The 25181-nt window shown below is 52.5% G+C and overlaps 1 protein-coding gene across 5 annotated transcripts in view; it reads right to left on the bottom strand.

Moving 5' to 3' along the window:
* The window catches only part of TPST2 (tyrosylprotein sulfotransferase 2), a 47169-nt gene extending 26643 nt beyond the window's left edge, over window positions 1-20526 (bottom strand). For 2 of the 5 annotated variants that reach the window (XM_078060832.1, XM_078060833.1), the window contains exon 1: window positions 20435-20526. The gene's annotated coding sequence lies outside the window, so the exon portion shown is untranslated. Of the gene's footprint in view, window positions 1-11916; window positions 12015-20434 lie in introns of those variants that run through there. The other 3 variants (XR_004921266.2, XM_078060830.1, XM_078060831.1) reach the window with 3 other exon arrangements.
* Window positions 20527-25181: the final 4655 nt, after the last annotated feature.

Genomic DNA, 25181 nt, shown 5'->3' with positions numbered 1-25181 from the left:
GAATGGACATCACACCGAGCCTCTCTCCCACCCTCCCGAACACCTGTCCTCCCCTCCTTCCATCCACACGCCATCATACCCCCACCATGGACTGACTGTGCCCCTGCGGGGACAATTGGCAATGTCTGGAGACAGCTCTTGTTGTCACAAGTAGGGGTCATCTCACGAGTAGAGGCGAGGGATGCTGCCAAGCGTCCTACGATGTCCAGGTCAGCCCCCCCCTCCCCCCCCGCACCAAACAATCATCTGGCCCTAAATGCCAGGGTGGCCAAGGCTCAGAAGCCCCGGACCACACGCATCCTTCTGAAACTTGCGTGGTCCATGCCACGCTAGGTCATGGAGGTATTTCCATGCCAGCACATTGGTTCTGCCATCCGGAAAACACTGCTTGAGCACCTACTGTGTGTGCCCTATAGCCCAGCCAGATGCAGTCTAGCACGGGTCACATCAGCTAATGACACAGCAAAGCCCCCGCACTCAGAGGGTGCTCAACCTCACAGAAAATGAGACCCATATGGATCATATGGATCGGACTGGATCGTCCTCCCTCCTTTAATTGCTCCAGGGCATCCCCACCCCCACCCCCTCCGCAGGGATGGCCCACCATTCAGGGCCAAAGCCTCTCTGCGGGACATTTAGGCTGTTTTCATCTTTGCTGCAACCCACCCCATTATACAGGAACAGGCCTCCCTGTGCCCACGTTGAGAGGCCCCCTAGGGCTCCCTGGAAGCCTGCTAGTCCCTCCTGGAGGTTCCACGTCGAATCTGCATTTTAAAAGACCGCAGGGATTCCCATGCACCTTAAAACTTGCGCAGCACAGATCTAGGGAGCTATGTAAAAAGGGGTCGGCTGGCTGGGAGCCAGGCATCTTCAGATCTCAGCAGCAACTGCCAAAGCGCCCCCAAAAGACCCTCCGGCCAGCCGTCTGCAAGGTCCCCCTTCTGTACCAACTTCATGTGTCAGACGCTGCTTTTTCGGTCAGGCTGGTGGCTCCTCCCTTTTCCAGCTATGAGGCTGAACAAGGTGTCGAGACAACCAGAACCCAGGGTTGGTGACCTGGGAGAGCCCAGCTCTGGCTCTTAGAATTTGGCCATGCCCCGGGCAGGTTCCCTGACAGCTTCCTGCCCACCCACTCTGGCCGTCGGTACATGACTCAAAGCAGGAAGGCGGAAAGGTTACAGCTCACCTAGCAAGGGAAGGAAAGTTCCCAAGGAACAGGCTCTGTGGGCTGGGCATCCGTGAGCGCCCCCCGGGGAGGCTGCCCTGTGCCCGTTCATGTCCAGTCACCCGGGACGGTGGACCAGGCTGGGGGGTGGACAGGGCAGGCCTGCCCTCGTCGAGCACTAGAGGTGATGTCGGGGTCCTGGGGTGAGGACAGGGCCCGTGCAGGGGAGGGAAAGGGCCCTAGAGCCACAGCCAAGGTGCTGGCTGGGGCCCCAGCTCTGACTGACTAGGTGCACATCTCGGCCCCAGGTTCCTCCCCGGAGAGTGGGCTCACACCACTCACTGCAGAGCGGCTGGGAGGAACGGAACGTAGGGATCAGCCAACAAACGGGAGCGCTATCGGGAGGCCTGTCTTCCATTTGGAGCGGGCGCTCTGCTGCTTCCCTCAATTACTCCCTCCTCGCAGCCAACTGCCGAAGTCAGCACTGCTGTCCGCCCCACCCAACAGACGAGGACACGGAGCCCAGCGCCCTGCCCTTGATCCAACACTGAGACGTGGTCGTGGGAGTGGTGGCCTGGCACTGACAAGGTCTGCATTCCCCATCTGAATCCTGCTCCTGTTGAGCTGTGTGGACTTAGGCGAGCCCCCTCACCTCTGTGAGCCTCAGCTTCCAAAGCAGTGCAGCGGGGACATAATCCAGAGATGGGAGATGAGAATCCACCCAGTGAACGGGAGGGTGCCATGCCCACCCTCCCCTAGGGCTCCACACTGTCACCCCTCCAAAGATCCAACCCGGGAAGATCTATCATCCGTGGGCATCACAGATCTCGCCTATGCCCTAGGTGCGACAGGGGTGAGGCCGTGCAGAGCTGGCAGCCCTCAGAGAGGGAGAGCCACTTGCTCAAGGTCACACAGCCTGCTAAGCAGTGGAGAGCAGGACAGGGAAGCAGGAAGTGGGGTGTCAAACCTGAGTGGGGTGCGGGCTGCAGTCGGAGTGGCAGGGGAGGACCAGGTTGGGGCTGGCAAGTGTCTGGAGAGACCAGCAGAAGCAGCAGGTTGACCCGCGGCGGCCAACATTACTCCTGCGGTCTTTTAGCTGTGAGGCCTCTTTGAAGGACCGGTCAGTCCTGGGATGTGCCCGCCCCCTCCCCAAAGGCTCCTCCTTCCTCTGGGCCCAGCCTGGTCACCTGCCTGTGGACTATCTGTCTGGGGCATCAGGGCATCTCTCTGTGGCCCCAGCTCAAGCCTTTCAGGCTATACGGTCTCCCCATGGCCAGGCTCATCCCATCCTCTAGAATGTTCTCTCACCACGGTGGCCAGAGGGTGTAACTAACCATGGAAACCTGACCACCGTCGCTCCCCGGCCTAAACCCTTCCACGAGCCCTCAGCCTCGGCCAGACATTCCAGCCCTTCCCCAGGGTTCATAACAGCGACGTCCAGATGACATCCAGGGTGAGCCACACGTGGAATTCAATTTTCCAGAAGCCACGTTAAAAAAAAAAAAAAAAAAGCCACATGAAAAAGAAAATGGTGAAATGAAATTTGGTTCTAGATTTCATTTCACCCAACCTACCCAAAATGTTACCGTTAATCAATATGAAAATTTAAATAAAGTCAACATAAAATATAAGTATCGTTTAAAATCAATATAAAAATTAAGATTAATGAGACATTTCCCTTAGTACTAGGTCTGAAATCTGGGGTGTACATTCAACTTTTCAGTAGGCATATCTGATCTGTATTTAGACTTCACAAAATTTACAGTTGAAAACGTACATTCGCGTCCCGAAATAGTTCCACACATGCTTAAAAGTTTCCCAGGAACGGAATCAAGTGTCTGTTTTGAGATCTAAATTTAAGTTAAATTGAAATAAAAAACTCAGTTCCTCGGCCGCGCTAGCCACACTGAAAGGGCTCAGCAACCAAATGTGGCCTACAGCTCCGTGGGGGGGGGGGGGGGGGGAGGACACACAGGCTGATTAAGTCCTTGACGGTGATCGGTCCCCACAATCCTCTCCCACCCCCTTTCCAGGCCTGCCCTTGGGGGTAAAACCCCCAAGCACGCGGACCGCCCATCTCTGCATCTCCGTGATTCACCAGGGCCCTTCCTAGGCACCTTTCGCTTCCTGCCAGTTCCCACTCACAACCCTCCAAAATTCAGCTCCAGGTTCCCCCTCCTGCGACGGCTTCTCTGACATCCTCTGGCTGGGGTGACATTCCCAGTCCCTCTGATCACCCCCCCTTACTGTAACCTTGGACGGTATTACAACTATCTGGCTCAAGGCTTCCCAACCTCAGCGCTGACATTTGGGCAGCATCCCCTGGCCTCTACTCATTAGACGACACTAGCGCCCCGCCCCCCACCACGTTGCAACAAGCAAAAATATCTCCAGGCATTGCCAGTGTTCCCTGGGGGCGCAATCACCTCTGGTTGAGAACCAGGGCCTGGCGCACAGAAGGCACCCAAGCGTGTGCCTGAACACAAGAGGCGTACTCAACCCCATGATGCTCGCCTCCTCCAGGAAGCCTTCCGTGATGCTCTAGCCCAGCCAACGCTTCCCCGGGGCTCCTGCAGCCCCCAAGCACTCACCCCCAGAGCAACATCCTCCAAGGGTAGGAACTGGGTCTTGTTCAGTGCTGTACTTTCAATGCCTAACCTGGAGAATGGTATATAGTAAGTGCTTAATAGATATTTATAGAACTGACCTGAGAAACAGGAATGACTTAGGTTGAAAAAGCCCCTACAGGGTGAGTTTTGCCTGTTTTAGTTCAGGGGGTTCTTTCATCCCTGCAAAGGTGCTAATAACAGTCACAGCTCCATTTACACAGCAAGCGTTGGGCTAAAGATAAATACTCTGCAGGGTTTAGAGAGGGAAACTGAGGCATACACAGGTGAAGGGCTTGCCCTGTCTTCAAATCAATGACTTTGAGGCTTGAAATGCCCAGTTCTTCCTCTTGCTGACTGAAAGAACTTACAAACGGAAGACATTTGCAATACATAAATAACACAAGGTATTTGTAACCAGAATATATAAAGACCTCTTTGAAATCAGTAAGAATAGGCAACCCAAGAGAAAAATGGGCAAATCTGAAGAGATACACTTCATAGAAGAGATCATCTAAATGGTCAATAAGCTTATGTAAGAACACTCACTGTCATCCATCAGGAAAATAAATGCAAATTAGAAGTCTAATATAAAACCACTATACATGTGACTAGCTTTAAAGGAAAAAAAAAAGAGAACACCAGGTGTTAGCAAGGATGTGATGCAACCAAAATTTTCATGCTCAGGTGACAGGGGAACCTGGCAATTCCCTTTGGGAAAATGACATAACAAACCCAAAAGCTGAACGCGCACCTTTTCTATGACTGAGCAATTCTACTGCTAAGTACACACCCATCAGAAATGCATCTAAACTGTGGCGCCTGGGTGGCTCAGTTGGTTAAGCATCCGACTCTTGATTTCAGCTCAGATCATGATCTCAGGGCTGTGAGATCAAGCCCTGCATTAGGCTCAGCGCTCATCCCTGCTTGCAATTCTCTCTCCATCTCTTGCCACCCCTCCTGCGGCTCTCTCTCTCAAATAAATAAATCTTAAAAAAAAAAAAAGAAGTGCATCTAACTGTTCACCAAAGAATACATACCGAAATGTTCCCAGCAGCACTATTTGCAAAAGCCCCCAACTAGAAACTACGGAAATGCCCATTAACAAGAGAATAAATATGTAAATACAAATAAATAAATATATATACTGAACAGCCAGGCAAAAGAACAAGCCAGAACTTCACGCAACAATCTGGATGAAGCTCACAGATTTATGCTGAGGAAAAAAAAAAAACAAAAACAAAACAAAAGAGAGCATCTGCGTTTTTATGTATGTAAAGTACTTTATGAGTCTATAAAGTACAAAGAGAGGCAAAATTAACTTCTAATAGGAGATTTAAGGATAGCGGCTACCCTTTGGGGAGGGCTGACTGGAGGGGGTACCAGGCATCTTGTTGGAGGGGGTGCAAGGCCTATGCTTTTTTTCTTGATCTGGTGCCGTCACACCTCTTGAAAATTCATCGAGCTGTCCACTTACGATGTATGCACCTTTCTGTACGTATGCTAGACTTCAATAAAAATAGTCTTAAAGAGCCACACTTTGTCCGACGCTGAGGAATGGCGGTGCTGGCCGGGCATCCTCCCACGCACGCACCTTCCCATCTGCTACAGAGGAACACACAGGACTCCATTCATTCCTTTTATCGACAGCCGCCAGCAGGCGCTCTCCCGGGGCCAGGCTTGGTGCCGGGCCCTGGGAACAGAAAGGTCAACAGAGCCAAGGCCTCCGGTCGTGCCACCCACAGCCCAGTTCCTGGCACACACCCCTGCCCCAAACCCACACTCAGTAAAGGGGTAGCCAGGCTGAGTTGGCTTCTGATGAGAGGCCAAGGAGGTGATGTCTGCTTGTCTTCTTCTCTCTCTGTCCCCCCTGGGAGAATGTTTTCAGGCTTTTTCCTTCCTGACGCTGGACCAAACCTGAACATGCTGGCACAGGTAACAGGAGATTCCTACTGGATTAACACCTCCAGCCCAAAATTCTGTCCTCAACACCGGACTCTGGCAAGAACCGTCTCCTTGTCACCCCCACTTGGGTGCTGAGCTGGCACCTCAAATTTAACACACCCAAAGCTGATCTCCTGGCTTTCCCCCCAAATACATTCCACCCTTACTTGGTGGCAGTGTACTATGCTCAGGCCCAAAGGCTTGAAGGCAGCCAAAAGCACGACTCTCCTCTCGCTCTCCCACCCCAATCCAACCCAGCAGCAACTCCTGCCGACTTCACCTTCAAGACACCGCCATGCAACCAATTCACGGCTGTGTTACCAAAGGCACAGGTAACAAAAGAAAAAAGAAACAAATTAACTTCATGAAAATTAAAACATTCTGTGCATCAAAAGACACCATCAACACAGTAAAAAGACAACCCACAGGAGGAACTATTTGCAAATCCATGAGGGATTAATAACTAAATTATATAAGGAACTTCTGAAACTTAAAAACAAAACACCAAACCACCTGATTCAAAAATGGGCAAAGGACTTTAACAGACATTTCTCCAAAGAAGATCTACCAATGGCCAACAAGCACATGGAAAGATGGCTCAATATCGGCTCAGGCTCAGTATCGCTGACCATCAGGGAAATGCAAATCAAAGCTGCAAAGAGAAAGCACCTCACAGGAACAATGTGAATACCTCCCCCTCCCACCTGGTCCCCCTGCCTCCACCCCTGCAACTCTCCAACAGTACCCATGTCAAGACTTCCTGCTATCCTTAAGGTACAATTTTTTTTTTAGGAGAGGGAGAGAGAGAGAAGGGGGGTAGGGGCAAAGGGAGAGGGAGAGAGAGACTCTTAAGCAGGCTTCATGCCCAGCGTGGAACCAGAGGCAGGACTGGATCTCATGACTCTGAGATCATGACCTGAGCCAAAATTAAGAGTGGGACTCTTACCATCTCAGCCACCCAGGAGCCCCAGGATGCAATTCTCCACATGGCTTATGGGGGCCTCATGATCAGCCCCCTGTGCTCCAGACAAATGGATAGATGCCAACCCAATAGATGCCACACACCCCTGATTTTCCTAACCACCTTCCCAGTATCTAAGACTCCAGGTATGGGCATGTGCCTAGGCCTGGACAATTACAGTGTTCTGTTTCCAGGCCACAGTGTTGGGTTCAGGGATGGATATATAACTCATTCTAGGTCAATGAAAGTCAGCCTGAGACTTCAGCAGGAACTTCTGGGGAGGCTAAGCAAGTAGGGTGTGGGGTTGGAGGTACAGGGACATCTCTGGTCGCCACCTGTGGAGCCTGCCTGAGAAGCCAACCCAAGACGATGGAGCCAAGAGATAGAGACATGACTCCCTGATATTAGTTGGGCTCCTGGATCCAGCCACACCTGAAGCCATCCCTACCCCTCTACTTTTTAGTTACATGAGCCAATAAATGTACTTTTTTTGCTTAATTCCGTGGGAGCTGGGTTTCTGTCTTTGCCAATCAAGAGTCCTATCTACTAGGTACCTATGTACCCTCTCCCCAAATTTATCTTGGCTTGTTTATTACCTCAGCTCAAGCATCACCTTTTCCAGGAAACCTTCCACCAACACGCAGATTAAACACCTCCTATGTCTCACAGTCCCCTCTGCCTATCCTTCACCGTTCTCTGTAGTAATTGTTGTTTGCCCCTTCATCTCCCACACTTGACTGTGAGAGCTCATGGGCTGAGGGGCCCTGCAGGCTTTTTGAAATTTTTCTCTTTTGTATTCCCACCCTTAACACAGAGCCTGGCACACCCCCAGGCATTCATATTTTATTTTTCGAGCTCACTTTGTTGATCAGTAAGTGTTCTCAGGTATCAGGGAGTGGTGAAAGAATGGGTTTTGCAGGAAGATGGACCTGAGTTTGAATTTTCTCCTATTAGCTTTGTGACCTTAGGTAAGTCACTTAGCCTCTCTGAGCCTCATTTTCTTATCTATAAAAGGCAAACAGCAACTAAGCACACATAAAGGCCTTAATACCATATTGGAGCAGAGTAAATGCTCAATGAATGGCAGTGTCTGCCTCCACTTTTCCCTCCAGGGTAGAAATCCTGCCTCTCCCTTTTATTTCTGCTCTGTCACTGGCATGGGTATCTGTCAAACTACCTGCCAAGCATGCATTCTCTGATCTTCTGGGATCAGTCCTTGTGACTGGGATGGGACTGATCCCATGCGCAGGACCAGTGACGGAGGGCTGGCCAATAAAAGGGTACAGACATTCACGGGTGGGCATGAGACCCCAGGTGGGTGAAGAGGATTCAATCCCAGGATCTGCAAGAATTACTAGAGAAATGGCTCTCCTGCAGCCAAGACTGCTAATATCAGGAGGATGTATGCCGCGAAGTGTTACTGGGGAGAGCGTGCCTGAGAATGAAGCTACCACCGAAGAAAGCCCATCTAAGAGACATGTCCTGACACACTGGAGCACCTGGATCCAGCTATACCTGAAGGTGATCACCTCCGGACTTTCCATTTACCTGACCCAATAAATGCGGATACACAATAGGCTCTTTTGACCTCTGCACGCGTACCACTCCGTGGTCTTCTCCCAGGTCCCAGAATGGTTTTTCTTTTTTTAATGTTTTGATAAGACTAAGCAAAACCGATCTCCAGTCTTATACAAGGGCTCAGGGTAATGGCTGGAGCCAGCTAACCACTTGCACATCTGCCCCAAGGGCATGGAAATGGGTTTTCTACGTGGGAAGCCAACTCCTACAAAAAGGTCACATTGTTCCCATGTATTTTTTTGGCTTACAAAAGAGTCAGGTTGTTCCCATATATTTTGCTCAGAAAGTCTTTGGCTAACTTCCTCCTCCCCCCGCTCCCAGTTGCAGTTTATGGCTTTTCTGATTGCATTACCTTCCATTTCTTTGTTGTGGAGGTTTTGCAATGGCCGATGGCCAAATGTGGAAAGGCCTGACCAGAACAAAGCAAGCAAGTAATAACCATTTGTGGGAGGTAATGTCCCCAGATAAGAAGGCCTACACCTTTTTTTATGGTTCATCCAAGCGGCATTCGGCTTGCATCCCGTCGATACTATGGGTGGACATGTGGGTCTGGACAGAGGTGGGACTGGGGGGGCGGGGCGCGGGTGGTTAGGAGCACAATTTGCAGGCTTGGTTTGGGGGCCATTCCTACCTGGACACCTAGTTTACCGAAGCATTAACCTGCCCCTGTCTCCGTCTCAGACAAACACAGCCCGGGACTAGGAGAGTTTCCTACCTCACTTACTCCCGAAGCAGGCAGAAGAGCCAGGGTTTCAAAGTCCTCAAGAGCTGTTCAGAACAAGAACACTTAACGAATCAAAAGCCATGAGGAAGAAGGGGCAGCTCCTCATGCTTCACTGTCTTCTGGGGACGGGGGGACTCCAGATTCGGAGTGAGTCAACAGCCTTTTCCTACGGGAAAACGCTTTGGGTTCCGAGGATGCTTGGGACCTTGCTGGAAAGTATTTCTATCTGCAGACTTGCCTGGATATCACCAGGAAGAGGGTCAGGTGGGGGGACAGTCCCTGAACTTCTCTGAGCCCGTTTCCTCATCTGTGAAATGGGTGAACAACATAATCCTTATTGCTGTGAATCACCGAGCACCTTTATGCATCAGGCACCAGAAAACCTTATCTATCATCTTCCTGGCAACCCAAGAGATGGTCATGACTGTGATCTCCGTTTTACAGGTGAGGAAGCGGAGGCCCAGAGAGGGGAAGTAACTGGCCCAAGGTCTCATAGCTTGGGCACCAGCCAGCTGGCATTCTGACTCCCATGTGTCGGACTCAGAAAGCCCCACCTTCCCACAGTATCAGGGCTCCTCTCAATGCCTGCCTCACGTCACTGTGAGGTTTCAGTGACACGACACACAAAAAGATAAACATGTACCTGTTTGCTCAGGAATGGGCAAGTCTTAGCTATTCAGGGATCTGGGAACTGAATGGCAGGAGGCAGATGCAGCTCCCTGGAGTCCTCATTACCCACTTCATCTGGGCTTTCTGTCCCCAGCCCCCGGTGGAGAAGGTCCCCAAAGAGCAGAGCTGGGCGAAGTGACAGTAAGTAATCACCTTTCAATGAAGGAGCACACCCCTGGGTGTTCTCACCCTCTAGAACGTGGGCTCCCGACCACGCGTCTGGCTGTGCCCATCACTCCCTGCCACCGTCCCAGCCCCACTAGGAACCTGCCACCCACTGGCAGCCCCAAGAAGTCAGATCTGGAGAAGTCTGTGGATCGGCACAGGAAACGGACGTTCAAGTAACTGGATAATGGGCAGAATGAAAGGAGATAGCCGGATCAGGGGAATAAGTAAGTCATGTGACCAAGGAGGTCAGAGGAAGGGGCTGTGGATTCTGGCTGGTGCAGGGCAGGGAGTGGGGAGGGTCAGGCAGGAATCTGAGAAGGATGTGCAGCACGGGAACAGGTGCAGAGGATGGGCGAGGGGTCCCAGGGAAGGGAAGAGCTTGAGCAGAGAGGCCCAGAGGTGTCCAAGCGCACTGGGAATCAAGAATGGCAAAGGATTCACTGTAAGCACAACAGTGTCAAGGTCACGGTGGGGTTAAATGTTAATTGTAATAAAAATAACAATAGCAAGAGTAGTTATAATAGCAAACGTGCACATACTGCCTGCTTACTTCGTGTCCAGACACTGTTCTGGGCGCTTTAGGCGTACTAAGTCCAATTGATCCTTACAACTGATCTATCAGAACTGTGCGGATATTATTCCATTTTATAGACGAGGAAACCGAGGCACAGAGCGGTTAAAGACCTTGCCTGAGAGCTCACAGAAGGCGTGTGGTGGAGCAGGTTTTTGCTCCTACACCGTCTGGTTTTTAAGAGTATGCTTAAAACCCACTTTGTAAAGTGGGTTCCCAGACCACATTGGCAGCACCTCGGAACCCATTAGAAATGCAAATTCTTGGTCCCCTTCCAGACCTGCTGAATGAGTGGGAGGGGGGAGCGGATTCCGGGTATGGGGTGCAGCAAGCTGGCCTTCCAGGGGATCCTGCTGCTTGCTTAAAGGTGCTGCCCTACATTGCCCTACACCTGCTCAAGAGGGGAGGGAGGTAGGAAAGGAAGGCGGTAGCCAGATCTCGGGGCCTTGAGTGCCATGAGGGGGCTCCCCCCACTCCTTTGTAGGCAATAGGGAGCTAGTGAAGGCTTTTGAGGGTGGAATGCATGTCTTCTCCTTTTGGGTTTTTCCAGCTAAGTCACAGAAGACCTTGTGATATAATGGTATCCTCGTGATCCAGGGCAACATCTAACCAGAGGACTGAGTGAGGTTCCCAAGGCCAAGGCAGCCACTGCCCCTGCCTGAGAGCAAGCACAGTGAGGTCACTGACCTTCCGACCCCACCGAGCCAACCCCCTCTGCCATTCTCAGGATCCTTGTTCTTCATCCCTCGGAGGGTAGAGATCCCCAGGGATCTCAGGGGAGGAACTTGCCCGGACTCACCCAGCAGGTGGGTGAGGGCGAGCCAGCCTCAAACCCCAGTGCCCCCACCTCCTAGGAGGGGGTGTTCACGGGACACCCACAGAGGGCCACCAGAGGACCTACCAGCTAAACGTTCTCCCTGTGCTGCGTCCACCTTGGAGAACCCAGACCTGTTCTGTACTCCAAATCTGTTTTCATGACCTGAACAAATCACCTCCACTCTCTGAGCCTCAGTCTCTAAGCCCTCTAAGAAAGAGGCTGAACTCATTTTCTAATATTGCTGTTCTCCCCCAGATTAGCCAACAAAGGTGCACTGCCGACCTACTGTGTGCGCCAGTGGGGCTGTGAACACAGCGTGGGGCCCGCCCAGGGAGCCCAGGGTCACTGAGACAGCAGGAAAGGCAATGACCCACGGGGCCACGCACCTGCTGTGGGCGGACTCAGGGGGAGTCCCGGGAGGCAGGGTAAGCAACACCTCCGCCCCAGGTGACAGCCCCCTGCTGAGCCCCCAAACCAAGTTAAACCCCAAGCTGCACTCTATCCCCTCGCTGCCAACCCAGGCTTCCTGTCGCCTCCCCCACAGCCCCGGGGCCTGCCCTCCGCACCCCCACCTCTGCCCCGCCCCCCATCCCCACACTCTGGGGCCCCAGGGGCAGGCGGACTCAGAATCCCTGCAGTGCTGTGCTGCCTCCGCTGGCCTCCAGACCTCCCTGGGCCTCCACCTCCCAGCCAGGAATCCACACACCACCTACTTCCACGCCGCCTCGGGGAGGGTGGTGGCGGAGTCCCCCGCCTCTGTGAGGGTTCGGTTCCGAAGGTTCTGGGGGCAGGATGTCACTCACAGCCAGAGGAAGTGGGACAGAGAGTTTCTAATGAGATAAAGGAAGAGCTGGGGTGGGGGGGGTGGAGGGGAAGTAGTGCAGGTGGGGGAGGGAGAAGGCAGACAAACAGATGGAGAGAGCCAGCCAGCCAGAGATAGAGAGAGACAGCGATGGGGGAGACCGTGTCAGGGAAACCTGAACAGAGGGAGATAGGGATGAGAAGGAGATGGGGAGAGACAAAAATAGAGACCCAGCCAGACGCAGGGAGCAGGAGCTAGATAGGGGAGCCTGGGAACAGCCTGCAACCAGAACCTCAGCTCGGTGTCCTTCCCCACCCCTCGGGTCAAGGCTCCTGGGGCTTCAGGGAGGAGCCAAACCTTTTAGAGCAAGGTCACTGTACCAGCCTGGCCCCCTGGGAGCCCCCCCCCGCCCCCTTGCGGGGCTGCCCAAATTCCCACCTGCTGAGGGCCACCTTCCCAATTACTCTCACCTGTTTCCTATTTTTGTTCAGTGAACTCAATATTGCTATAACATTTTCAAAGGAAACCAGAACCCACCGGCTTAAATGAAAAACACGCCTTAATTTAAAAAAAACTGCAAAAATAAATGCAAAGGAAGCAATCTTTAAGCCTCCTACCTGGGGGCGGCCACCCAGGGAGCCCAGGGGGAGGGGTGGAGGGGGAGCCCAGCAGGGGCGTGCTCTGTGTTAAACAACAGGAGCCAGGGAGAAGTGCTAAGTTAGCACCCAGTGGTGACTCTCCTGGGAGTCCACAAAGGCTAGAGGGAGACCTGGAAAGGAAAACTCTTTCTCCAGGGGGAAACCCAGGTCCTCCAGGGTAGCAACTGGACCCTGTGTTGTGACTCGACTCCTGCTGACCTCCAATTTTAACACCCTACTCCACCCCCACCCGCACATACCAACTTCCGGAAGCCATAAATTCGAGCAGACCTACCAGGCCACGGGGGTTACAGAGCTCTGAACTTTTGCACCTGTGGTTCCTTCTCCCTGGAACACCTTTCCTGCCCTCCTCTACCCAGCCAACTCCTACTGGCACAATTTGTAGCCCCCCCCCACTACCTCCAGGAAGCCTTCCCTGATTGCCTCCCATCCCAGTACCCAGTATGCCCCCCAAAGCACTTAGCACCCTGTATGACCCCTCTGGCCTGCTGTCTCCTCCACAGGAATGCACAGGGTGGGACACTGCCCACGTCCTCGCAGGACCCGGCCCCGTTCGTTGACTAAATGGGAGAACAGACTAAATAAAGAAGTGAAGGCCCCCTGATGCCCATGGACAGTCAAAATCAAAACAAAACCTTCCCTGAGCTGTGTGGGAAAGTTTCAGGCAGAAGCCCCAAGAGCTAAGTATCCAGCAGGCACTCAAATATTAATGGCAATCATTATTTTACTATCACCTTACAAAATACTATAACTTAAAGGGACCCAAGAGATAATTAGATCAGGGGTTGCCAGACTTTCTGTAAAGGGTCCAGCAATAAGTATTTTCAATTTTGGGGCACCTGGGTGGCTCAGTCATTAGGCGTCTGCCTTCGGCTCGGGTCATGATCCCAGGGTCCTGGGATCGAGCCCCACATCGGGCGCCCTGCTCGGCGGGAAGCCTGCTTCTCCCTCTCCCACTCCCCCTGCTTGTGTTCCTGCTCTCGCTGTCTCTCTCTGTCAAATAAATAAATAAAATCTTTTTAAAAAAAGTATTTTCAATTTTGTTGGACCTCATGGTCTCTGGGAAACCAGTGAACTCTGTCCTTATGGTACAGAAGCAGTCACTGACAGAATGGAAATAAATGAGTGTGGTGTATTCTAATAAAACTTCATTTACAAAAACAAGCAGTGGGCTGGACTTGGCCCCGGGGGCTGTAGTTTGTCAACTTTCTAGGTAGGCACCTCAGGTCAGAGATGTGGTTGACTTTTTTTCTTGTCTGATGCCTCCACTAGAGGGTAAACTCCAGGAAAAAGGGGACCTGGTGGCTTCTTAAATCCTGCACCCCAGCATGTAGCCAAGAAACTTCCACATGTCCCTTTTCCAGAAGTAGTTCCTGAGTCCTCCAGGGTAACCCAGGCCCAGTGCCAGGTGCTGGGGCCACAGCCGTGACTATAGATGTCCATGGAGGGCGTCCCTCAGCGGGTATCTGTGCAGTGATGGGATGGATGGATGACTCCCGCAGGCGGCCTCTGGAGTTGGGCAGATGTGGGCTCAAATTTCCACTGCTGTCACATCAGGCCTGTGTGAAAGTGACTTGACTGCCTCTGCGCCTCAGTTTCCAGGAAATGGAGTGGTCAGTAACAGATGCCCCCCTGATCCCTTGTGAGGACAGAGAAAGGGTATGGGATGGTGTCCCCGGAGCCGTGCAAGTGGTGTAGATACGCTGGGACACAGACACATCCTCGCCAGTACTCACAGCAGAGGGACTTCCGCTGGCCCCGAATATCTCACTGTGGGTTATGTGGAGACCTGAACCAGGTAAGGTGGGACCCTGGGGCCCAGAGACAGGGAGTGTGGAATGGGGACAAGCTCCTGATGTGTTAAAAGCCTCGAGGCTTCTAGTGACAGAATAGGTAACAGGAGGCCGCAGACAATTTTCAATGTCCCAGAAAAGCAGAGCTGAGGTGACTCTTGAAGAGCGTGGAAACCAGGGGTTAAAAATTTTTTGTTTTTAAAGCAATGAACTGCATGTTCAAGTGACACCCACCCAGGCAGGTCCGTGGTGTCCTCAGAGCTGTGAAGACTTGTACTGGGCCAGAGGGCCCTGGGAGCCAGAAAGGTCATGCATGAGATGGTGGGGAATGGTGTGGTGGGGACTACAATGACCAGGAGGGCCTGGGGCATTTAAGGGGGATCTTCAGGCCACTCCAGTTTGGCCCAAGCTCCTGAGTTCCCAAAAGAAGTGGGAAATTGGATGATTCTCTAAAAATAATCGAATGTTGGCTCAATTTAAAATAAAACACCATGGGAGCTAAACAGAAACCGTCCCGTGGGTCAAAGGCATGGGTTGGCAGCTTGTTACAGGCCGACCTGCCCATTTCATAGGTGGGGAAACTGAGTCTCAGAGACGGAAAGCACCTTGCCCAATGTCACAGCAATTCAGAAACCCAGCTGGGACTCAGCTACCTCCAAGCCCCTACCCAGCCCCAATTGCTCAGGAGAGTGTGGGGGAATGGGAGGGAGAGGAGGGATCAGGGTTGGGGGGTAGGAGTCTGGACTTCGCAAGCCAAGAGCCCTGCTTGTTCTGTCATCCAGGTTAGAGTGTGGACAAATAGGCAGGGAAAGGGATAAACGTGCATTAATAATACATAATAATTTGTAACAGTATATAACAATATAATACAGTAATAATAACCAACACCTTCCGAGTATTTTCTATGTGTTGGGCATTAAGATAGGGTATCGCGGGGCACCTGGGTGGCTCAGTCATTAAGCGTCTGCCTTCGGCTCAGGTCATGATCCCAGGGTCCTGGGATCGAGCCCCGTGTCGGGCTCCCTCCTCAGCGGGAAGCCTGCTTCTCCCTCTCCCACTCCCCCTGCTTGTGTTCCCTCTCTCTCTCTGTCTCTGTCAAATAAATAAAATCTTTAAAAAAAAAAAAAAAAGATAGGGTATCGAGAGGGGGTAAAATGGTAATTAGGAGCGTAGACTCTGGATTCAAATCCTGTCTCTCCCACTTCCTAGCAGGGTGCCCCTGTGCAAATGACTTCACCTCTCCATACCTCGGCTTGTCCAATTCCTGTGGGCACTGGGAGGATCAAACGAGTTCGTGTACACAGAGCGCCTAGAACACTGCCTCGTGCCTGGTGAGCTCTGTTGATATCAGTTATAATTATGGCCTTCTGACAGATGGGGAAGCTGAGGCTCCCAAAGGGACACACTCAAGATTCCAACAGCCTGTCTGACCCTGAGCTGTCTCATTTTGCCTTGCAACAAGGTAAGCACTTGGCCCCCGTCCCCTCTGGTCCAATCCAGGAGGCAGGTCCTAGCTGCACCTCTATTCTGCAGACGGGAAAACTGATGGCAGCAGGGAGGGAGGAACACAAACATGCAGCCGCTGAGCGGAACAACCAGATTCCGATGCAGGCGCGAGCCCTGGAGCGTGCACACTGCCACCAGGCCCACTTTCTGGCCACCAGCCTGCTTTCTGGCCACAGCAGCCTGGTCAAAAGTCTGGTTGATGCAAGAATGCACTTGGCAGACAGGCTGGCTGCCCTGCGCTTGCCTCCCACCATCTGAGCACACAGGATAACATGAAGCTCCTCCCTGGGATGGCAGCCCCGGCGGCTCCCCAGGGCACGTGGGCACTGCCCTCAGCAGCCCTTCCCTGCAATTTCTGGGGCTCGGCCCACCCCACGGGCCATTCTCAATGAATCATTCCCATGAATCCTCCTTGTGCCACAACCCAGAGTGGAAAAGACCAGAGAAGGGCCATGCGAGGGCGCAGGCATCTCAGAACCTTCTCTGGAGTGGCCCCAGACAGGGTGAGTGCGTGGCTGCAGAGCGCAGAGAAGGGGCCCTGCAGATGGCAGGAACAGGTGGCGGGGGGGGGGGGTGGGTGGTGAGGCCAGGAGCTGCTGTTACCCAGACAAGTTTCTGCAGTGCCACAGGGCAGATCAGAGCCATATGGGCCATACCTGGGCTTTTAAATCACTACCACCAGCCACTGCTGACCCACCTCTCTTACTACATATCGATTCACAAAGTCGTGTGGATAACACGTTTTGACAGCCTTACCAATCCCAGGATGGCACTAGATCCAAGTTCTGACTCAGTCCACACCCATTTCCCCAGCAGGATACACTGAGGCCCAGAGACTCTCCCCTAGTCTCCTGAACCGTTTCCATTTCCCCAGGCTATCCAGGAATGCCTGGTTGTAAAAGGACACGGAAGGGAAAATATGCATACATGAATAAAAGCAGGAGGGGCTGGTGACAGGTGCCAGAGGCCCAGCTCAATGGCCCTCCCAAACAGCAGCTGTCCAGGTGGGACAAGGCTGCTCCGTGGGAACCCAGAACGCACAGAGGGATGCTGGGTTCGGTTCCAGAACCAGCAGACGACAGGCTTAAGAACATCGGGAACTGGTGACCTTCAAGAAACTTGGTTCTTCGATGAAAATGCCGTGCTCTGACCTGGGCTCTCCCCGAGCAGCTTCATCCTCACAGAAGGCAAAGAGCGTGAGGGAAGAGGTGGGGGGCCCAGGCATGGGGGCGATGCCAAGAGGAAGGAGGGGATGTCTGTGTGTCATCCCGAGGGGCACCGACAGGGCCTCTGTAACTCAGGACTGTGGGTCTCAGGTCTGGGAGTGGGGGGCGAGGGAGGGGTGGCATCGGTTGGAACAAGCAGTGGCTCCCTGAGGCCGCTCAGATGGCCCAGCCCACATGGCCAGCACGGGAGGTCACCTGCAGAATGAGCATAGGTGGCCAGGGTGGGGCCCCGGGCAGGACCAGACTCCCTTTCACCGCTGAGGGACTGGCCTCTGCAGCTGGGGTGGGAAGGTCTGGCCAGTTCCTACTTTTCCATTCTCCTATACACAGGTTCCTAACAGGCACCACCAGGTCCTGGGGTAGGCACCGCAAGCCCCTGGGCTCCTCAGTGCCCCCCGTCCCGCACAGGGCCCGGCAGACTGCCCTCACAACTACGCCCCTGTTAGAGAAGCAATGCAAGCACACACACGCCTTGGCAAAGCGCTCCACGGGCTGGATTTCTGGTTTCCTGATGGTCCCAGAGATGCTCCTGTTGACCCCCAGGACACTCCTTATTCTGCTAACGAGGCGTTTAACTCAATGCGTATTGGAAAATAATTTATACCGAGCACATCAAAGCCAGTGATTTCAAAGACTGTAACTATTCGGAGACTATATTTATTTAAGATGATCGGTACCCTCATCTGCTGCTGGCGAGACTGTAAAATGGGGAAGCTGCTCTGGGAACCTGGCACTTCTTCAAAAGGTTAAAGACAGAATTACCATCCGATCCAGCAATTCCACTCCCAGGGATATACCGGGGAGAACTGAAAACATATGGGCACACGCAGGCTTGTACACAAATGTTCACAGCAGCAGTATTCACAACAGCCAAAAAGCAGAAATAACACAAATGTCCACCAGCTGAGAAGTGGTTAAATAGAGTATATCCATGCAATGGAATATTATTCAGCCATTAAAAGGTAATGAAGTACAACTAATGAAACTAATACTGTATGTTAACTATACTGAAATTAAAAAGAAAAAAAAGTAATGAAATACCAGGACACCTGGGTGGCTCAGTCAGTTAAGCATCTGACTCTTGGTTTCAGCTCAGGTCCTGAGATCAAGCCCTGCGTCTGGCTCCATGTTCAGCAGGGAGTCGGCTTCCCCCCTCCCTCTCCCTCTGCCCCTTCCCCTACTCATTCTCTCTCTCTCAAATAAATAAATAAATAAATCTTAAAAAAAACCTGTTAAAAAAAAAGTAATGAGATACTAAAAAAAAAAAAGTAAGGAAGAACTGCTACCACACGGATGGACCTCAGAATCATTCTAAGTGAAAGGTACCAGTAACAAAAGGCCACATCGTGCGTGACTCCATTTACATGAAATGTCCAGTATAGGCAAATCCATAGAGACGGAAAGTAGATTAGTGGTTGCCAGGGGCTGGGGAGAGAGGGATTGAGAAGTGATTGCAGATGGGTCCAGGGTTTCTTTTTGGGTGATGAAAATGTTCTAAAATATTCACTCTGTGAATATCCTAAAAAGCCGCTGAATTGAATGCTTTAAAAGCGTGAATTATAGGATATATGAATTTGATCTCAGTAAAGCTGCTATAAAGAGATTACATGAGGTTTTAAAAAATACGGTGATAGGGGCGTCTGGGTGGCTCAGTCGGTTAAGCGGCTGCATTCGGCTCAGGTTATGATCCTGGGGTCCTGGGATCGAGCCCCACGTCAGGCTCCCTGCTCAGCAGAGAGCCTGCTTCTCCCTCTCCCTCTGCCTGCCACTCTGCCTACTTGTGCTCTCTCTCTGTCAAATAAATAAATAAAATCTTAAAAAAAAAATACAGTGATTTAAACACACACACTGAGTAAATAATAGTACAACTGGGATTCAGTAGGGTAAATTGGTTCATGAATGACTCAACAAACCCAATTTCACAGTCATGGAAACTGAGGCTGGATGAGGAGGAACGACTCGCACAGACTACATCACTACTAAACCAGAGTGAGTCACCCCGAGATTTGCCCAACTCCAGAAGCCTGGCCTAACCATCAGGCCACCCAGCTGAATGAAAGGATGGGAGATGGGGTATAGGGACAGATGTCCACAGCCCAGGATGGGAGGTTGATAAGTGAGGGAAAGGGCCAGTCACCTCTGTGGGTTTCAAAACAGGAAGCACTCAACAATGCCTGCCAAAGGCTTCCAGGATGGGGTGCTGCCTGAGGCTTCTGAAGGATGAGTAGGAGTTTGCCAGCTCCCCTCCCCAACAACCATACATGACGTATGAAGTCAGGAGGTCTGAGGGTGGGTTTCAGCTCTGCCACATCCTACCTGTGGGACCTACAAGGGCCGTGGGCACTTGACCTTTCTGAGCCTCAGTTTCCCCACCTGTAAAAGGGGAAGTGGGCAAGTGATAGGGGAAGTGGGCAAGTGATGGGCAAGTGCCTTGTAACGACTGCACTCCATTGGATGGTCCCCACCCTGCCTCCCGAGGGGATGGGCATTTGAGTGGCAAAGTCAGACCCGACTTCTGCCCCACATAATAATAACGACTCTGCCAAGTCCAGCAACCAGGCCTGGGTGACCAAGCCCCCCTTCCCGCGCTGCCACTCCCAGTCTGTTTTATCAAGCACCTCCCGTCCAGCTCACACTGAGAGGGGAAGGCTGCCAGGCGGCGGGGTCTTCTGGCAGAATTTCGCTCCCTCCTCCCGGCTGACCCTCAAGTTCACCAGGGCTCCCCCTACCCCATGCTCTCTGCGGCCCCCTCCTCAGCCAGCGATTTCCGCCGCCCAACGCCTCCACTCTGGACACGCCTCGCAACTGCACGGCGTTGCAAGTTAACTTCCATGCGCCCCCCGCGCGTCCCGGAGCCCGCCCGGGGGGTCCCCGCACGCCGCGGAGGGGCCGGGGACCCCGACGGCGGTGACACGCCGCCGCCCCCACCCCCCACTCCCAACACACACACACGGACGCTGAGCGCCGCCGGAGCGCGGGGTCCGAGGCGAGAAGCGCGGTCAGGGGGCCGGGGCTCTACCGCACCCCGCGGACAGCGCTCGGGGCGCCCGGCGTCTGCGGATCCTCTAACCGGCCGCGCGCGCCGCCTCCCGCCCAGCTCCCAGCCCCGGAGCCTCAGCAGCCGCGTCGGGCCCGGGAAGAAGCCGCCCGGGCTGAGGGCTCCACGGCGTCCGAGGCCGACTCGCAGACGCCTCCCTGCCGGCGGCCGCGGCCCGGGCCCCACGCGCCACCCCAGGGCCACCTACCGTGCAAAGGCGCTGCGAGGCGACCCCGCTCGCCCAGCGACTCCGGGCTGGCCAGCCGCCCCGGCCGGGGGAGGGGGAGGAGCCCGCGCGCGGGGGCGGGGCCGCGGCGCCGTGACGTCGCGCGGGGGAGGGCCCGGGCGCGCGGCCCCGCCCACGGCCGCTCCCCGCCCCTGCGGCCCGCCCCCCGACTGCGCGGAGGGGCGGGATGGCCCCGGGAGCTGACCCCGCCCCGGAAGTCCTGGTCTGAGGGCTGGCTTACCCCCAGGACGGGGGGCTCACCCCTCTTCCTGTCGGGACAGGTCTGTTTCAGAGAAGTTCTCTCCTGTCTGTAATCAGCGAAGTGGAAATGGTCGCCGAGAAGTGGTGTAAGAGAAGAAGACTACACCCTGAACAGAGTGCTACTGTGTGTGTAACACAAGGAAAACAGAGGGAGGGGCTATCATACGGATTCATAGACATGGGGGTTCTCAAGAAGGGGGCGATTTTGCCCTGCTCCCCCAGCCCCACGCCAAGGACATTTGACAATATCTGAAGACATTTTTTGTTGTCACAGCTGGGGTGCAGGGGCGTCCTCCTGGTGTCTAAGGGCTAGAGACCTGAGATGCTGCTAAACATCGTGCAGTAACACGGGGCAGCCCCTTCCGCACCCACCCACACCCAGCCTAAAATGTCAGTTGTGCTGAGGTTGAGAAACCCTGACAGACGTGAGTAAAATAAAACTCCAGGCTGGTAGGTCTCAAGATATTTAACCTCTCTGTGCCCCTGTTTCTTTATCTGTAAAATGAGTATATAATAGATCTATCTATGCATTATATGCATATGCATTGAAGGAAGGGGAAGGAAGGGATGCAGGCTAGTTTTCATCGTGAAAAGTTTTGCGTTTTTTTTTAAATAAATTTCTGCAATAGTTTCAACCATAACAGCAAACACAGACACACGCTAAGTGCGAAGCATTTGTCTAAACACTTCACCTATATTTACATATTTAAACTATAAATAGCCTGTGTGACAGGTCTATTATCATCCCCATCTCACAGATAAGAAAACCAAGGCATACAGATATTAAGTAATTTGCCTATGGCTAGCCATGCATTCATTCATAGCTCTTCATTAATTCATTCATGGGTCCAGTAAATAGTGCCTCCCTGGTAGAAAGTGTTGGGACTGACAATATGCAATCCCATCTCCATGAATCTGGCTGTTATTGAAAAACAGTATCATATAGTGTTTGTTCTACATATATTAGAGGCTTTGTATGACTAACTGCATAGTAACTGTTGGGTGGGTTTTTTTTTTTAAGATTTTATTTATTTATTGGAGAGAGAGAGAGACAGAGAGAGAGAGCACTAGCGAGCATGAGCGGGGGAGGGGCAGAGGAAGAGGGAGAAGCAGACTCTCTGCTGAGCAGGGAGCCAGACACTTGATCGGGCTTGATCCCAGGACCCTGGGATCATGACCCGAGCTGAAGGCAGATGCTTAACCGACTGAACCACCCAGGCACCCCTCTGCTGGCTATTTTCTAATGCCCCTTTGTGGGTGGAGAAATGGAGATCAAGGGAAGAGATCTGAATAGTGATCATTTGTTTATTTTTTTTTTTTTTAAAGATTTTATTTATTTATTTGACAGCGAGAGACACAGCAAGAGAAGGAACACAAGCAGGGGGAGTGGGAGAGGGAGAAGCAGGCTTCCTGCAGAGCAAGGAGCCCGATGCGGGGCTCGATCCCAGGACCCTGGGATCATGACCTGAGCCGAAGGCAGATGCTTAACAACTGAGCCACCCAGGCGCCCCAGTGATCATTTGTTTAATAACAACTACCTAGCAACAGCATCTCCTGAGAGCCTTGTGTCAGGCACTGGGATTCAGCAGGTGACAGGAAGACAAGGCCCCTGCATCCAAGGGGGAAACCAGACCCTTCAACAAGCATTCACGAAAAAGTGGGCACCTCTAATTGGGGAGGAGGAAACAGGGCGAATTAACCTGGACCAGGCAGGGAGGGCCAGGAGTGTTCACACTAAGGCCTGAAGCGTGGAAGGGTGTGTGAGTCACAGAGACCAGCAGGTGCAAAAGTCCAGCAGGAAGCACTTTTCAGATGCAGACTTTCGAGAAGTGCAGTGGACAGTATGTGGGGAGAGGGGAAAATAGGAGGTCAGAGGGGTCTGCAGGGGCTGGATGCTGCAGGCGACCGTGGGAAGGAGTCAGGACTTTATCTTGCAGCAAAGGTGTTCCTCTGGGGAAGGACATGGTTAGTTTTGCCTTCTGCAAAGATCCTCTAGCAGCTCCGTGGAGCAGGACAGGCAGGGAAGCTGCTTTGGAGGCTGTTGAAGTACTCCAGGGGAGGTGGCCAACCCAGGGCAGGGCCAGAGACATGGAGGGAGTGTTCAGGTTCCATCTGGAAGACAGAATTAGCAGATCTCAGTTGTGGGGCTAAAGAAAGGGACCAGATGATCTGGTTTCTAGTTTGGACCTTCTCCTATCAGCCCTCTGACTCGGCAAACCCCTTCAAGTCTCAAGCTAGCTGTCCCCTCCTCGAGGAAGCCTACCTGCCCCCCAGGAGATCCTCATGCCATGGACACTGGCCCATGCCACCCAGGAATGTGATGTGACTTTGAAAGCCGATGAAGACTCTCATCTTGTCTGCTCCTCTAGTCTGTGAACAGCCGGGTGGGGGCCTCTTCTGTCTTCTCCCCCAGCCTGCTTCCCCAGCACTCAGGAGGCCCTCAGCCAATATTTGTCAGAAGCAGGAAGAATAAATGTGGCATAAAACACGATGATTCCAAAACTCTTTCCAGCTCTGACGTTGAAGAAGATGATGCTAATGATGATTCAGGGACTTGCTGTGCTTTAGGCTCATTACATGTATTATATTCAAGTTGATCCTTTACTCCTCTCAACAACCTCATTACTCCCATTCTACAGATGAGGAAACGGAGGCTTCATCAGGTTATTTGTCTTGACCACAGGCAACAGCTTGTAAATGTCAGAGCTGAGATGCCGACTCAGGACAGTGGTGGGAGGAAGTGGCCTTGCAGGGGACAGGAAGGAAGCTAGGATAGAGGGGCAGGTTCTCTTCTCCCACTGAAAGGATGTGCACCCCTTCTGGCTGGGTGCCCAAGCTTCACAAAGCAGTCTGATATTACATGGCTGATCCAGATGCCTGGCCGTCATGACAACGAGGCTCTAAAGAGATGCTCACCTCTCTAGAAGCTCCTCGGGACATCCTGGCACAATGCCCCCTTGCCAAAACTCGGTTGCTATGTGTCCCTCAGAATCTGGCGCTGGCCACCTGTGGGTGGTCCTTCCACCTGCACCCCCCTCCGGCACACACTGCTGACTTGGTATCCCTGCCCTGTTGCCTTAAAGATGGTAGTTTGCCTCCTGTTGCAGTGGACGGGAGAGGACATTCCATAACCAAGGTGCTTTGTCTCCCCAAAGGCCTGTGACTCAGAGATTCATGAGCTGGGATCTAATGTTGAAAGATGATGACATCCCAGCTAGCACCATGTTTGGAAGCCAGCATTTAGGGCAAAGCTCCTGCAGAGTCAGAACCAGCTGGGAGAAGCCCCCAAGAAAGCTGGGGGTACTGTAGCCACGGTGGACCTTCTCCTATCAGCCTTCTGACTCGGCTCCGAGAGTCACCTCCAGGAAGGTGCCCATCAGCATGACCGCTATTGAGCAACCTGAGAAAGTCAAAAACTTAGAGTTTCAGTCTCGAGGTGAAACATGTGACTTATCTTCAAGCTCTGAAATTCTGTTCCTGGTGGTGAGAAGCTCACATCTCGTTGGAAGTAGGACCCACGACAGAAGCAACAGCTCTTACATCATACTCCCTCCCTCCCGGCCTTTTTTCCATGCTCTGGTCTTGGACTTGCTTGTATTTTGTATTTATTCTGGTTTTTGATACATGTTGTGTTTATTCATAAATTTGTTAACAGAAGCTAAATAGGGGCCCCCCAGGTGGCTCTGTCCGTTAAGCATCTGCCTTCAGCTCAGGTCATGATCCTGGGGTCCTGCGATTGAGTCCCGAGCTGGGCTCCCTGCTTGGCAAGGAGTCTACTTCTCTCTCTCCCTCTGCCCCCCTCCTCCCCACTCCTTCTCCCGCCCCAACCCCACTCATGCTCTCTCTCTCTCTCAAATAAATAAATAAAAATCCTTTTTTTTTAAAGCTAAATAAATGTAGGGGCACCTGGGTGGCTCAGTCGTTGAGCGTCTGCCTTTGGCTCGGGTCATGATCCCAGGGTCCTGGAATCGAGCCCCGCATCGGGCTCCCTGCTCAGCGGGAAGCCTGCTTCTCCCTCTCACACTCCCCCTGCTTGTGTTCCCTCTCTCGCTGTGTCTCTGTCAAATAAATAAATAAAATCTTTAAAAAAAAAAAAAGCTAAATAAATGTATGGATACAACAACAAATCAAATATAAAATAATTACTTTGTTATTTTCATCCTAGTTGTTGTTGGTTGGTCTTGCCAAGTGTCTGTCTCATGTTTTAGCACTGCTGACCTTCACCTTGTTTTCAAAAAACACCCGTGAGAAAATGAGGGCATTGACACCTTTCTTTGAGTTAGAGCAATCTGGAAAATCTAGATTATGAATGCACGTAAGTTTTACCACTCACTGAGCCAGTGGATTTCTGTTCTGTTTGCCTTTTATAGGACCCACAAGACGGATACCCTGAACAAAACAAAACAAAACACCTGCTATGTCCAAAATAGTTCTTCCGAGAAGTATGAAATACAAATTCTAAGTGATC

This window comes from Halichoerus grypus, chromosome 13, assembly GCF_964656455.1.
Source record: "Halichoerus grypus chromosome 13, mHalGry1.hap1.1, whole genome shotgun sequence".
NCBI lineage: Eukaryota > Metazoa > Chordata > Mammalia > Carnivora > Phocidae > Halichoerus > Halichoerus grypus.
The sequence above is the reverse complement of the archived record's forward strand: the minus strand, read 5'-3'. Positions and strand labels throughout refer to the sequence as shown.